The sequence below is a fragment of the Salvelinus fontinalis genome, chromosome 31 (assembly GCF_029448725.1).
Source record: "Salvelinus fontinalis isolate EN_2023a chromosome 31, ASM2944872v1, whole genome shotgun sequence".
NCBI lineage: Eukaryota > Metazoa > Chordata > Actinopteri > Salmoniformes > Salmonidae > Salvelinus > Salvelinus fontinalis.
Genome location: NC_074695.1, coordinates 39,269,486 through 39,281,945, shown reverse-complemented (window position 1 = coordinate 39,281,945; position 12,460 = coordinate 39,269,486). Strand labels below are relative to the sequence as shown.

General features: G+C 42.0%; 1 protein-coding gene across 5 annotated transcripts in view; it reads left to right on the top strand.

Annotated features, from left to right (window-relative positions):
- The window catches only part of LOC129830217 (kazrin-A-like), a 223,939-nt gene that overhangs the window by 115,359 nt on the left and 96,120 nt on the right, over positions 1-12,460 (top strand). The gene's annotated exons all lie outside the window — the stretch shown is intronic.

The window sequence follows — 12,460 nt, the reverse complement described above, 5'->3', positions numbered from 1 at the left end:
TATGATAGTGTGCAACTCATCACATTTCCACATCCCCCCACATGTTTTTAGACATGTTTACAAATGAATTAAACATGTAAAAATGAAATGTCTTGAGTCAATAAGTATTCAACCCCTTTATTATGGCAAGCCTAAATAAGTTCAACTGTAAACATTTTCTTAACAAGTCACATAATAAGTTGCATGGACTCACTCTGGGTGAAATAATAGTGTTCAACATGATTTTTGAATTAGTACCTCATCTCTGTACCTGACACATACAATTATCTATTATCTGAAAGATCCCTCAGTCGGGCAGTGAATTTCAAACACAGAGGCTTAATGGTGAAGTTATTAATTACACTTTGAATGGTGTATCAATAGACCCAGTCACTACAAAGGCACAAGCGTCCTTCCTAACTAGAGGAAGGAAACTGCCCAGGGATTTCACCATGAGGCCAATGGTGACTTTAAAACAGTTCCACAGTGGTAGGAAAAAACAGATGATGGATCAATAACATTGTAGTTATTCCACAATACTAACCTAATTGACAGAGTGAAAAGAAGTAAGCCTGTACAGAATAGGCACTACAGTAATACTGTAAAGAATGTGGCAAAACAATTAAGTTTTCGTCATAAATACAAAGTGTTATGTTTTGGACAAATCCAATACATTACTCACAGTACCACTTTCCATATTTTCAAGCTTAGTGGTGGCTGCATCATGTTATGGGTATACATTTAAGTCATTTAGCAGACTCTCTTATCCAGAGCGACTTACAAATTGGAAAGTTCATACATATTCATCCTGGTCCCCCCATGGGGAATGAACCCACAACCCTGGCATTGCAAGCGCCATACTCTACCAACTGAGCCACACGGGACCTCTCTAGACATCTGGGTTACCTCCCATCATTTTTAAATGCTACGGTTTTAACGTCTTTCCCCAATATAATGTCAGTTTGGCATAGAGAAACTATGTCACTACCTTATCCGCTTGAATAAAATACAAAGTAGTAGCTAGCAAGATGGAGATCACAGAGGTTATATATACTTGTAATCGTTATGTTAAATTTAAATAACATTTATTACAGTATGAATGAAATAGTTGTCATTCCAAAAAAAAGATAATTAAGGATGTTAAAAAGCAGCTTTTCTCTATGCTCCTGCTTGGACTGTTAGGAAACAACAGAGGGGTTTGGGCGTGTACTGAAAAAACGGATTTGACAGCTCAGCCAATGTGACACGCATACACTTGGATATTCAAATGACCTCCCTTGTGGGGGCACTGGGGCAAGACTGCCAGAGCCCAGCTTCACCAAGCCAAATAGTATGGATGGATTTGGAAACTCACGATGGAACTACTTTGGAACTTTACTATAACAGCAATAAATGCAGATGGATTATTTCACAAGTTTGAGTAATTTCTGTCCTTTGATTTGTCGCTATATTCCTAATATTTTTGTTGTTATCTACTTAACTTGTTAGCTAGCTAGTCCTGAAGCTAGCTAGCTAGCTACTGCTGCTAAATATGTCAGTCAACAACAGCTTACTAGATTTCCTCTTGACATAAAACTTTTAGCTACAAACCACAGTATTTAAAATAGAAGGGAATGGCAAGATTGTTGTTGTGTGGAGGGTCGGCTTTGACTTGAGTAATTGTCGCTATAGCTAACGTTAATTGCTTCTTAACAGCCAGCATGCCAACTCTTACAAACCACATAATTTGAAATGGTAACTGGCAAGCAGTGGTTGTAGGGAGGATGATTCTTTTATTTCTATTGCAACACACTGGATGACTGTCATTCATATTACATTCACCCAGCTTAATGTAACATTGATAGGTTTGGGCTAGTACATGATACTTCAATTTTCCCTATACCCATCAAGAGGTTGCTACAACCTAGCCTATGAATGAAAGTTTACAAGGTCGAGAGAAATGGGAGTAATCAAGGTGACAGACATTGACAAATTCAATATCCCCTTGCATACTCTTGCCTGCATCTAGCTGATCTAGGGTGTAGTCATTAGTCCAACAATTGCAAGCGATAGTTTCTATTGGAAAAATTCAGATATGTTTATCCCCGTTTCGTTCGTTTTTTTTCCGCTTAAGAAATATTTTTCCAAAGAATTGACGGAATGAATACACCCCTGATCACACGCAAACACAGTTCACTTTCATTGCAGCCACATACAAACAGCATGATCCCTTTGATTGTTGTATACTTCCTTCTCGCATCTACGCTTTCTCCTCCTCTCACCTTTTCCCTTTGCTTGTGGACTTCAGTGCACAACACATTAGCTGTCTGTGACCAGGAAAAAAATACTTTCCAAGCCAAACCTTCATATCATAACCGCTAACCGCTACACACAGCCTACATCGTTGTCACCATATTAACGTCATATTCAACATAGGTACTAGAACTAACACGTTAGTAAACCCACTACAATTATGCAGTAAAGTGTACAGTCAGCAACAAGCAGTTTAGCAGTTACAACGGCAGGCCCTGGTGCAAAAAAAATCATAAAAATTAAAGCTTACCTTGGCTTGGAAGAGTTCCAGTGTTGGATAGCCATAGACAGCTAGCTAGCATAGCATCCCTCTCTGTTTGAGCCGGGTGTTTGAGTAGGCTAAACTATCGCTAGCTGCAATCGCTAGCAAGCTCTAGCTAAGTAGGTGAATTGTGAAAGAAAATACAACAAAATATCTCTCTCTCTCTCTCTCTCTCTGCTTTTCCTTCATTTTTGAAAAAATGCATATTTTCAAAACTGTTTAACTATTATCTTTCTCTCTCTTATGCACTGCAGTGCTAGCTGGCTGTGTCTTATGCTTTCAGTACTAGATGCATTCTCTGATACTTTGATTGGGTGGACAACATGTCAGTTCATGCTGCAAGAGCTGTGATAGGTTGGAGGGCGTCAAAATGACTGTGTAAGTCTATGGAAGGGGGTGAGAACGACAAGGCTCCTATGTTTTGTATTGAAGTCAATGTACACAGAGGACGGAAACTAGCTGTCCTCCGGCTACACCATGGTGCTACCCTACAGAGTGCTGTTGAGGCTACTGTAGGCCTTCCTTGCAAAACAGTGTATTTTAATCCATTATTTGGTGACAATAATATATTTCATGTCTAAACTCAGCAAAAAAAGAAATGTCCTCTCACTGTCAACTGTGTTTATTTTCAGCAAATTTAACATGTGTAAATATTTGTATGCTCACTGCTAGTTTGTTTGTTTTATTTATTTATAGGGGACAATGCCCATTAATCAACATCAATATTACAATAATGCAACATCCAGGTAAATGTGCCGGGGTTAGCCAAAAGCTAATTTGCACCCGGAGCCCCAGGGCAGCTAAGGACAATTACAAAATACACATACACACTAAAACAATACAAAATGCAAATACATTACATCCAATAATATATCATGTATAATTCTAACAACAACAACAACACTATCATCAACTGTCGTCTTACATATGACAGATAACTCATGTGTACAGATTTGGATAGATTTTAGCCATGTTCTCAATTCAAATGTAAAAGTACAATAATCAGTGCAGCTTCTCAAGTCCGTGGGCGTTGCATTCCAGTATGTTGTAGCTCTAACAGAGATGGCCGATTGGCCGATTATACTGTGTCGAAAAGGGACAACGCAGTCCCCTCTAGTTACTGCCCTTGATATACCGGCATGGAGGGGCAACACCAAAGACAAGGCTTGCATCTACATACTGCTTAAAGCTATCCAGACTAAATAAATTATGTTTGTAAATGATATAACAATGGTGGTAACTGTTTGGTTTGTTATCAAACATCTTAAGTGTTTGTTTGTAGAGGGATTCAATTGGTTTCAGAATAGTAGTTCCTGCTTGTGACCAGCATGTGAGGCAATATCTCCAATGTGAGAAGATCATAGCGTGCATATATAGTTTGGCGGCCTCCAGAGGAAGGAGAGGTCTTGTAAACCTGTATTATTGTCAGTGCAAGGTTGCATCTACTGTACTGTGAGGGGATCTAGAATGAGTGTACCATACCCAATTGCATGTTTTATGAGGTAATGAGTAAAACTGACCTTGGGGCACCTATATACTGTACTGTACCTCCCATTTTCTACAGAGAGCATGTGTTATTGATGTGATTTATTGTCACAACTGAAGCAAAGTAGTGTGGTGTACTGGCCTACGTCCTTGTAGAGCATAGGCCACATCAAGCTGCCTACTAGTGCACACACTCATAAGAATGTAAACATAAAAAACATATGAAAGAACACACGCGGGAACACACATCCCTCTGCAGGAGCAGCAGCAGCTTTACCCAGCTGCTGTATTCATTTTGGGTCCGGGGTGCTGTAAATGTGCAAGCTCAGGGAAACACACATACAAACACACACACACACAGCGGCAAAGGCATCGTATATCACTGTGAGTTTCCTCGGAATGGGAACAGGGTGCCGTGGTATCAGCAAATTCATCACGGACACGCACTGGCACTCTCTCTCGTCCTCTTTCTCTCTCACACTTTCTCTCCGTCGCTCTCTCCTCTTCCTCTCTCTCTCACTCCACTGTCTCTTGCTCCTTCTTTTTCTCTCCCCGTCTCACCTTTGCTTTCTCCTTAGAGAGAGGAGGAGGGCCTTAAACTGGCAGCGTTGTAGAACGAGGAGACAGGTGCTGCATCTGCACATTAAAGTGTGTGAGTTCTATGGTAGGCCACTGACCCTTGTATGCTATCTGCATGCTGTAATGGTAAGGTAGAAAGTAAGAGGTAGTGGAGGAACTCTGAGCAAAAGAAAGGGAAGAGATAGAGAGAAAGTGGGGAAAGAGAAAGAGGGGAGGGGAAGGATAGCTCAGAGTATGATACCTGCCAAAGTACCAAACATATACTGTACATACAGAAAGAGAGAGAGAGTGAGAGAGAGAGAGAGATGCTGCTGAGTACTAGCATTTTTGACATGGTAACATGTGCCACATAGTCTACCCCTCCCCAGTCCTCTCATATAACCAGTCAGTGGGGGAATGGCATTTGAATTGCCTTGTGGCAGTAATATCTACCTCCAGTGTGATTTAAACTCATCATTAATACCTAGTGAAAAGTGTCCAGTCACAATGCATCGGCCTGTGTGTCCTCAGCCGATCGTAAATAGACACCAGGCGTTACATGGCACTAGATGGTATTAGAACCCAATGAGACTGGAAGACTATAGTCAAAGGTTAAAGGTGAACTCTGGTGTAAGAGGTCGTCCTCCCTGTCTGGTCAAGACAAGGTTGAAGTATTACTCTCCATTGGAGGCCGTGAACTCTGACCTTGAGCACTATGTGGTGTGTGTTTGTGTGTGTACCTGCATCCCAGCATCTGTTTATCTGTCCATTTGTCTGTCCGTCCATTCACCTGTCCATCCATCCATCCGTCTGTCAGTTCTAAGTTCTCTGTCAGTTTGTCTGTGTGCAACATGGCCATCCGGTCCAGTCAGTGGCTCTGACCTTACTCTACCTCTCCCTCTCCCCCTCCCTCTTTTGTACAACGCTTTGCCCCCACACGCTACAGACAGACAGGCCCATTCTACTCTCAATACCTCTCTTCTTCCTTTCTTCCCTGCACTTCAAGTGGCTGTTAAAATGGCCCTTGGCAGCTAATCTTGGGTGACGTGTGGTGACGGCAGTGGGGATGGCAGGGGTGGCAGGGGCTGGATTTGCGGCTGGCAGTCTGGCAGCTTGGCTGAGTGGCAGCTGCGATGAGGCGCACGGCTGGATTAGGGCTCCCCTGTGCTGATTACAGAGCAAGAGAAAGAAAGAGATGGAGAGCGAGCTGGATATAGATTGCATGAAAGACAGAAAGAAGGATATATAGAGTGAGGGAGTGAGAGAGAAAGAGAAGAAGAGAGCGTATGAGAGAGCGAAAAGGTTGGAGAGCGTGAGGGAGAGAGAGAGAGAACAGCATGGGCTAAGGAGGAGATGAGAAGGAGGAAGGAGAGGGAGGGCGAAGTACAGGAATATAGGAGATGATACGGAGACAGAGAGAAGAAGAGAGTGAGAGAGACCAGAGAGAAAGAAAGCCAGGGATAACTGATATGGCTCAACAATTACATTTTTGTTTTACTTGCGTCTGCTCACAAGACAGAGACACAAAGATATTATGCTAGCACTATTTTTCACCTTCAGATGTAAACCCTACCCCACCTTCACCAGTTATTTGTTTGGAAACTGTGAGGTTACAACAGGTCTGGGACCTGTGCATTCCTCTTCACCCCATGCAGTTAGCCTTGGCTGACCCTAATAGTGATGAAGTATCCTTAGATGGGTTAGGTGGCAACGCCACGATAACGATGCACGCGCTTCAATGAGGCAGAAGGCGGTCTGTTGGGATTCTGAACTGCAAGATGTCTGGCAACAATGACAAGAAGCTGCCATGTGGGGAATCGTAGGTGGCTCATTGCAGCTAGTTTTATGTTGTCCTTGATACCATGTCTTGTTTTGAGGTGTTTATGCTAATATGGCATACATTTGCTAGGTAGCTAACCAACAACTGTAACAACTTATTTGAGAAACAAGTGCTCATTGTGCAAATGTATTTATGTTTTCAGTAAATATTGGAGACGATATATAGTTTACATGTTGTCAACAATCTAAGCCAACCCATCTGTTTTGCCCCATAGTTGCTCACATTTCGGTTTTGTTGCTAAACAACCACCCAGTCTATTGCCTGTCCATTTAAAATGACACGGGTCAGCAGGCAATGGAGCCAAATGCATGCCCCTTTCTTATGAGGGAGTGATAATTAACATAGAGATGGAGTGTGTAGAACTGACACATGCTAGAAAAAAAATGCAATCTTGGAGGGCTGTTTTGGCATGCTCGGTAGATTGTTGCTAACCTGGAACAAGATTCAATGGTGCTTCCACATTAGAAGATGCAACTTTTAGGCGGAATCAAGATCAGTGTTTTTTTTTCTATTTCTATAGTAACTTTTCCGTTCAGTAGAGTAGTTTTCACATGGCCATACTGCCTGATGGACTTTGGACTATGTGTAGGGTTGCCAGTTTTGCAAGAGACACCTACTTTGCAAGAGGATGGATTTACCCCCAGAGCAAATAACCAAGGAAAACAGGCCTGTGTTTATCTCAAAGAAGTTTGTTTGGCCAGGTTGGGGAAATGGTATAGTGGGTAAAGAGGGATTTGATGTATGTTTGCCACTGACAGGTGTATTGTACGTGTTGACAAGCCCTTCCTCGGGGACGGTAGTGTCATTTAGCCAGTGCAGGTGACAGGTAGACAAGCTTTAAAGAGATGGCCACCGTGTTGTTTTCGGCCACAGGTTTGAGAGCTGCCGTGATCAACACACACACAGCAGAGCACATACAAATTAAATCAAATTGTATTGATCGCGTACACATATTTGGCAGATGTTATTGTGGGTGAAGCGAAATGCTTATGTTGCTGGCACCAACGGTGCAGTAATACCTAAAAAAATATTAAAATACACGCAAATCCCCAAAATAAAAATAAATAATTTTGAAATATAGAAATATTAGAACAAGCAATGTCCGAGTCCGGAACATTTGCAGTACCAGACAAGAGTTTGGACACACCTACTCATTCCAGGGTTTTTCTTAATTTTTTACTATTTTCTACATTGTAGAATAATAGTGAAGACATCAAAACTATGAAATAACACATATGGAATCATGTAGTAACCAAAAAAGTGTTAAACAAATCAAAATATATTTTATATTTGAGATTCTTCAACGTAGCCTCCCTTTGCCTTGATGACAGCTTTGCACACTCTTGGCGTTCTCTCAACCAGATTCTTGAGGTAGTTACCTGGAATGCATTTCAATTAACAGGTGTGCCTTGTTTAAAGTTAATTTGTGGAATTTCTTTCCCTGTTATTAATGCGTTTGAGCCAATCAGTTGTGTTGTGACAAGGTAGGGGTAGTATACAGGGGTAGTATACAGAAGAAAGCCTTATCCATATAATGGCAAGAACAGCTCAAATAAGCAAAGAGAAATGACAGTACATCATTACTTTACGACATGAATGTCAGTCAATATGAAACATTTCAAGTACTTTGAAAGTTTCTTCGAGAGCAGTCGCAAACACCATCAAGCGCTAAGATGAACATCATCTTTGCCTCGATCCTGAATAGTCTCCCTGCCGCTGAAAAACATCCCCACAGCATGATGCTGCCACCACCGTGCTTCACCGTAGGGATTGTGTCAGGTTTCCTCCAGACGTGAAGCTTGGCTTTAGGCCAAATGGTTCAATCTTGGATTCATCAGACCAGAGAATCTTGCTTCTCATGGTAAGAGAGTCTTTATGTGACTTTCGGCAAACTCCAAGTGGGCTGTCATGTGCCTTTTACTGAGGAGTGGCTTCCGTCTGGCCACTCAACCGTCTGGCCACTTAATAAATTCCGTCTGGCCACTTAATAAAGGCCTGATTGGTGGAGCGCTGCAGAGATGGTTGTCCTCCTGGAATGTTCTCCCATCTCCACAGAGGAGCTCTGTCAGAGTGACCATCGGGTTCTTGGTCACCTCCCTGACAAAGGCCCTTCTCCCTTGATTGCTCAGTTTGGCCGGGCAGCCAGCTCTAGGCAGAGTCTTCATGGTTCTAAACTTCTTCCATTGAATAATGATAGTGGCCACTGTGTGTTTGGGGACCTTCAACGCTGCAGAAATGTATTGGTATCCTTCCCCAGATCTGTGCCTCGACACAAACCTGTCTCGGAGCTCCACGGACATTTCCTTTGACCTCGTAGCTTGGTTTTTGCTCTGACATGCACTGTCAACTGTGGGACCTTATACAGACAGGTGTGTGCCTTTCCAAATCATGTCCAACATTTTTTACTTCCTCAGATGGACTCCAATCAAGTTGTAGAAACATCTCAAGGATGATCAATGGAAACAGGATGCACCTGAGATCAATTTTGAGTCTTGTAGCAAAGGGTCTGAATACTAATGTAAATAAGGTATTTTATTTTTGGGGTGCAGGAAAAATTAAAAACCTGTTTTTGCTTTTTCATTATGGTGTATTGTGTGTAGATTGCTAAGGATTTTTATTTATTTCATCCATTTTAGAATAAGGCTGTAACGTAATAAAATGTTGAAAAAGTCGAGGGGTCTGAATACTTTCCGAAGGCACCATATATACACTACATGACCAAAGGTATGTGGACACCTGCTCATCGAACATCTTATTCCAAAATCATGGGCGTGAAGGCTTTCCAATAGATGTTCGAACATTGCTGTGGGAACTTGTTTCCATTCAGCCACAAAAGCATTAGTGATGTCGAGCATTGATGTTAGGCGATTAGGCCTGGCTCACAGTCGGCTTCCCAGTTAATTTCAAAGGTGTTCGATGGGGTTGAGGTCAGGGCTCTGTGCAGGCCAGTCAAGTTCTTCCACAATGATCTTGACAAACCATTTCTGTATGGACTTTGCTTTATGCACGGGGGCATTGTCATGCTGAAACAAGAAAGGGCCTTCCCCAAAACTGTTCCGACAAAATTGGAGACGCAAAATTGTTTAGCATGTCATTGTATGCTGTAGCATTAAGATTTCCCTTCACTGGATCTAAGGGGCCTAGCCCAAACCATGAAAAACAGCCCCAGACCAATATTCCTTCTTTGACGTAGGACGTAAAGGTAACGTAAAGGTAATGGCGGACTGAACGAAGCTATGTAGAGCACCTCAAGATAAAACATAATATTCGAAATATCTGCTAAATTAGACTAAAATATTAGCACTAAATAATCTGGTGGGTGATAACCTTCAATCTGGATAATAACACAAAACAAATCCTAAGACTAGAGACATTTATCGACAAATATTACGAAAACAAGCAACACCCAAACATGACGGAGAATAAGACAGGGGAACCGAATCAAAAACGAAAACGTGACTCCTCAACCGACACGGATGATCTAATATTCTCAACACCGGCAATGGTAAAGGTCGAAACCGATCTGTTAAAATCAATAAATGACAAACTGGGTATACTTGAATTAGTTAGTAAAGATATAAAAGAGTTGAAAGCAAGCCTAGAGATGAGTGATGAAAAAGCTGCGACATTGGGGAAGGAAACACACGCGCTAAAAGGGACGGTCAATAAGATTGAAACCGAAATGAATGAATTTAAAAAGGAGAACAACGTTCTGAAGGAATGCTTACTGGACATACAAACGAGATCCATGAGAGAGAATTTGGTACTTACAGGTATCCAAGAGAAAGAAGGAGAGGTTCCTGAATCTGTAGTTAGAGAGTTCCTTTTTGCAGCACTTCAGATACCGCACGAAGTTATCGATAAGATCCAACTTGAACGTGTACACCGCCTCGGACAGAGAGGGCAGAGGTACGAACGCCCAATCGGTGCCAAATTTGCTTCATTTAAAGATAAAATAATGGTTAAAAGCCTAGGTAAAAGACTTGCTGGGACCAAAATTGGCATGAATGATCAGTTTCCGAAAGAAATTGCAGAATGGCGCAAAGTTCTGTATCCAATTTTCAAAGAAAATAGATTAGAAGCGAAACGAGTAGCTCTCGTCGTTTATAAACTATATATTGATAACCAGTTGTTCAGAGACACAAAGATTACTCCATGGTTATTTTAAAAATTACAAAGTTCTCATAGATGAGGAAAATAAACACAATTCAAGCCCAGTTACTGATTGTAACAATACAATACAAAATATAGCTTTTCTATAAATCTTCACATATAATTAATTGAACACAAGCACTATTTCTATATAGTGAAGATAAAAACTAAGTAAACAGAAGGCACAGTATGTGTGGATGGTGTGGTGTGTGTTTATTTTTATTTGTTATGTTTGGAAAGTTGAGTGAGTGAGTAATGAAATAGTTGCATATCCCAGAGCCAGTGTATTGCTGTGGGCCGGGTATGAGAGGGCTTTCAATGTTGTTCAGATGATGGATATACTTTTATAATGAATTACACGTCTTATTTATTTATTGTCCTATCATGGGGAACTACATTTTTAAAATAAATTATATCTAATTATTTATTATCCTATTTTAATGGTACGGTCCATGGCCCTATACCCTAGACACCCACATGAATGGCCCAGATACTAAGGAGAAGTCCCTAACTGTTTTATGTGCATGCTGTATGCGGTCTGTATGCAGCCAAAATGAGGTCAGGGACCAAGAGCAGCACTGCCCCCTCAAGATTCTGAGCCTGCTTGGCAGGGTTGGTCCTGCAAAGCCAAAGCCCCCTAAAGGGAGAGCATAATAAACAAGGAAATTCTCAAAGCTGCTAATGAGAACCTTGATGACCTTGTACCTAGCCGGTGGGGATTCCGGTGGGGTGCCCCCACCCAGGCAGTGGCAGTGCTGGCAACACTAGCTGCAGTAACCCATGGGGAGGGGGTCACACTCGGACATTCAGAGAGGGGGTATATTATTGTGGCCCTGGTGGCACGAAACCAATCGGACTGCATGGAGATGCTTGGGAACATGGTCAAAATGGATGACCGTATTGTGGGTGTTTCAGGAAGAAGGTGTACATTTGACCTCCATCATCTAGGATGTGACAATGGTAAATAAATCTCTACATTTATGCTCATTTTTTGCGCGGTCTTGCAGGCCTTCTCATGCAGCTGCAACTGCAAGTACATTTGTTAATCATGACCCATCTTGAGTTGGGCTCTGGGATAGTGCAATTGTTGAGAGGGTGGGCTTATGGTTGTGTGGGGGTAAGGGCTGTATGTGTGTGGGTGTATGTGTGTATCCCGCAACTGTTGCGAAGGAAGAAGTAAAAGATGTTAGGGACTATAGAGGATGATTCACAGCAATATGTAATAAAAATCGAGGTGAGGGCGATGGAAATGCATTTGGCAATGGATCTGCTTCGGTTCGGTGGATGGTGCTGTGTGCACTTTTCGAAGGATGGATCCCAGTCGGTCCGGGGCTGTGCGATGCGGGGGGTCGGGGGTGGTCTGCCGGGCATTGGGGTGACAACCCAACTCGAGATGGGGGCTTTTGGCGGGTGGAATAGTGGGGACCAATTGGAGGTTTGCTTAGTGGAGATGCAAATGTCATGGTACAACTATATAGACACTCAATCATTATGTTACTTTTTAACTTTTACTGCCTCTGAAACCCGGATCCGGGATCCCCCCCCCACCCCCCCACACTGATTAGCATCGCTAGCATAGCGTCACATTTAAATAGTAGCATCTAAATATCATTAAATCACAAGTCCAAGACACCTAATGAAAGATACAGATCTTGTGAATCAAGTCACCATTTCAGATTTTTAAAATGTTTTACAGGGAAGACAAAATATGTAAATCTATTAGCTAACCATGTTAGCAAAAGACACCCTTTTTCTTTGTCCACCATTTTTTCTCAACACCAGTAGCTATCACCAATTCGGCTAAACTAAGATATTGATAGCCACTAACCAAGAAAAAAGCTCATCAGATGACAGTCTGATAACATATTTATGGTATAGGATAGGTTTTGTTA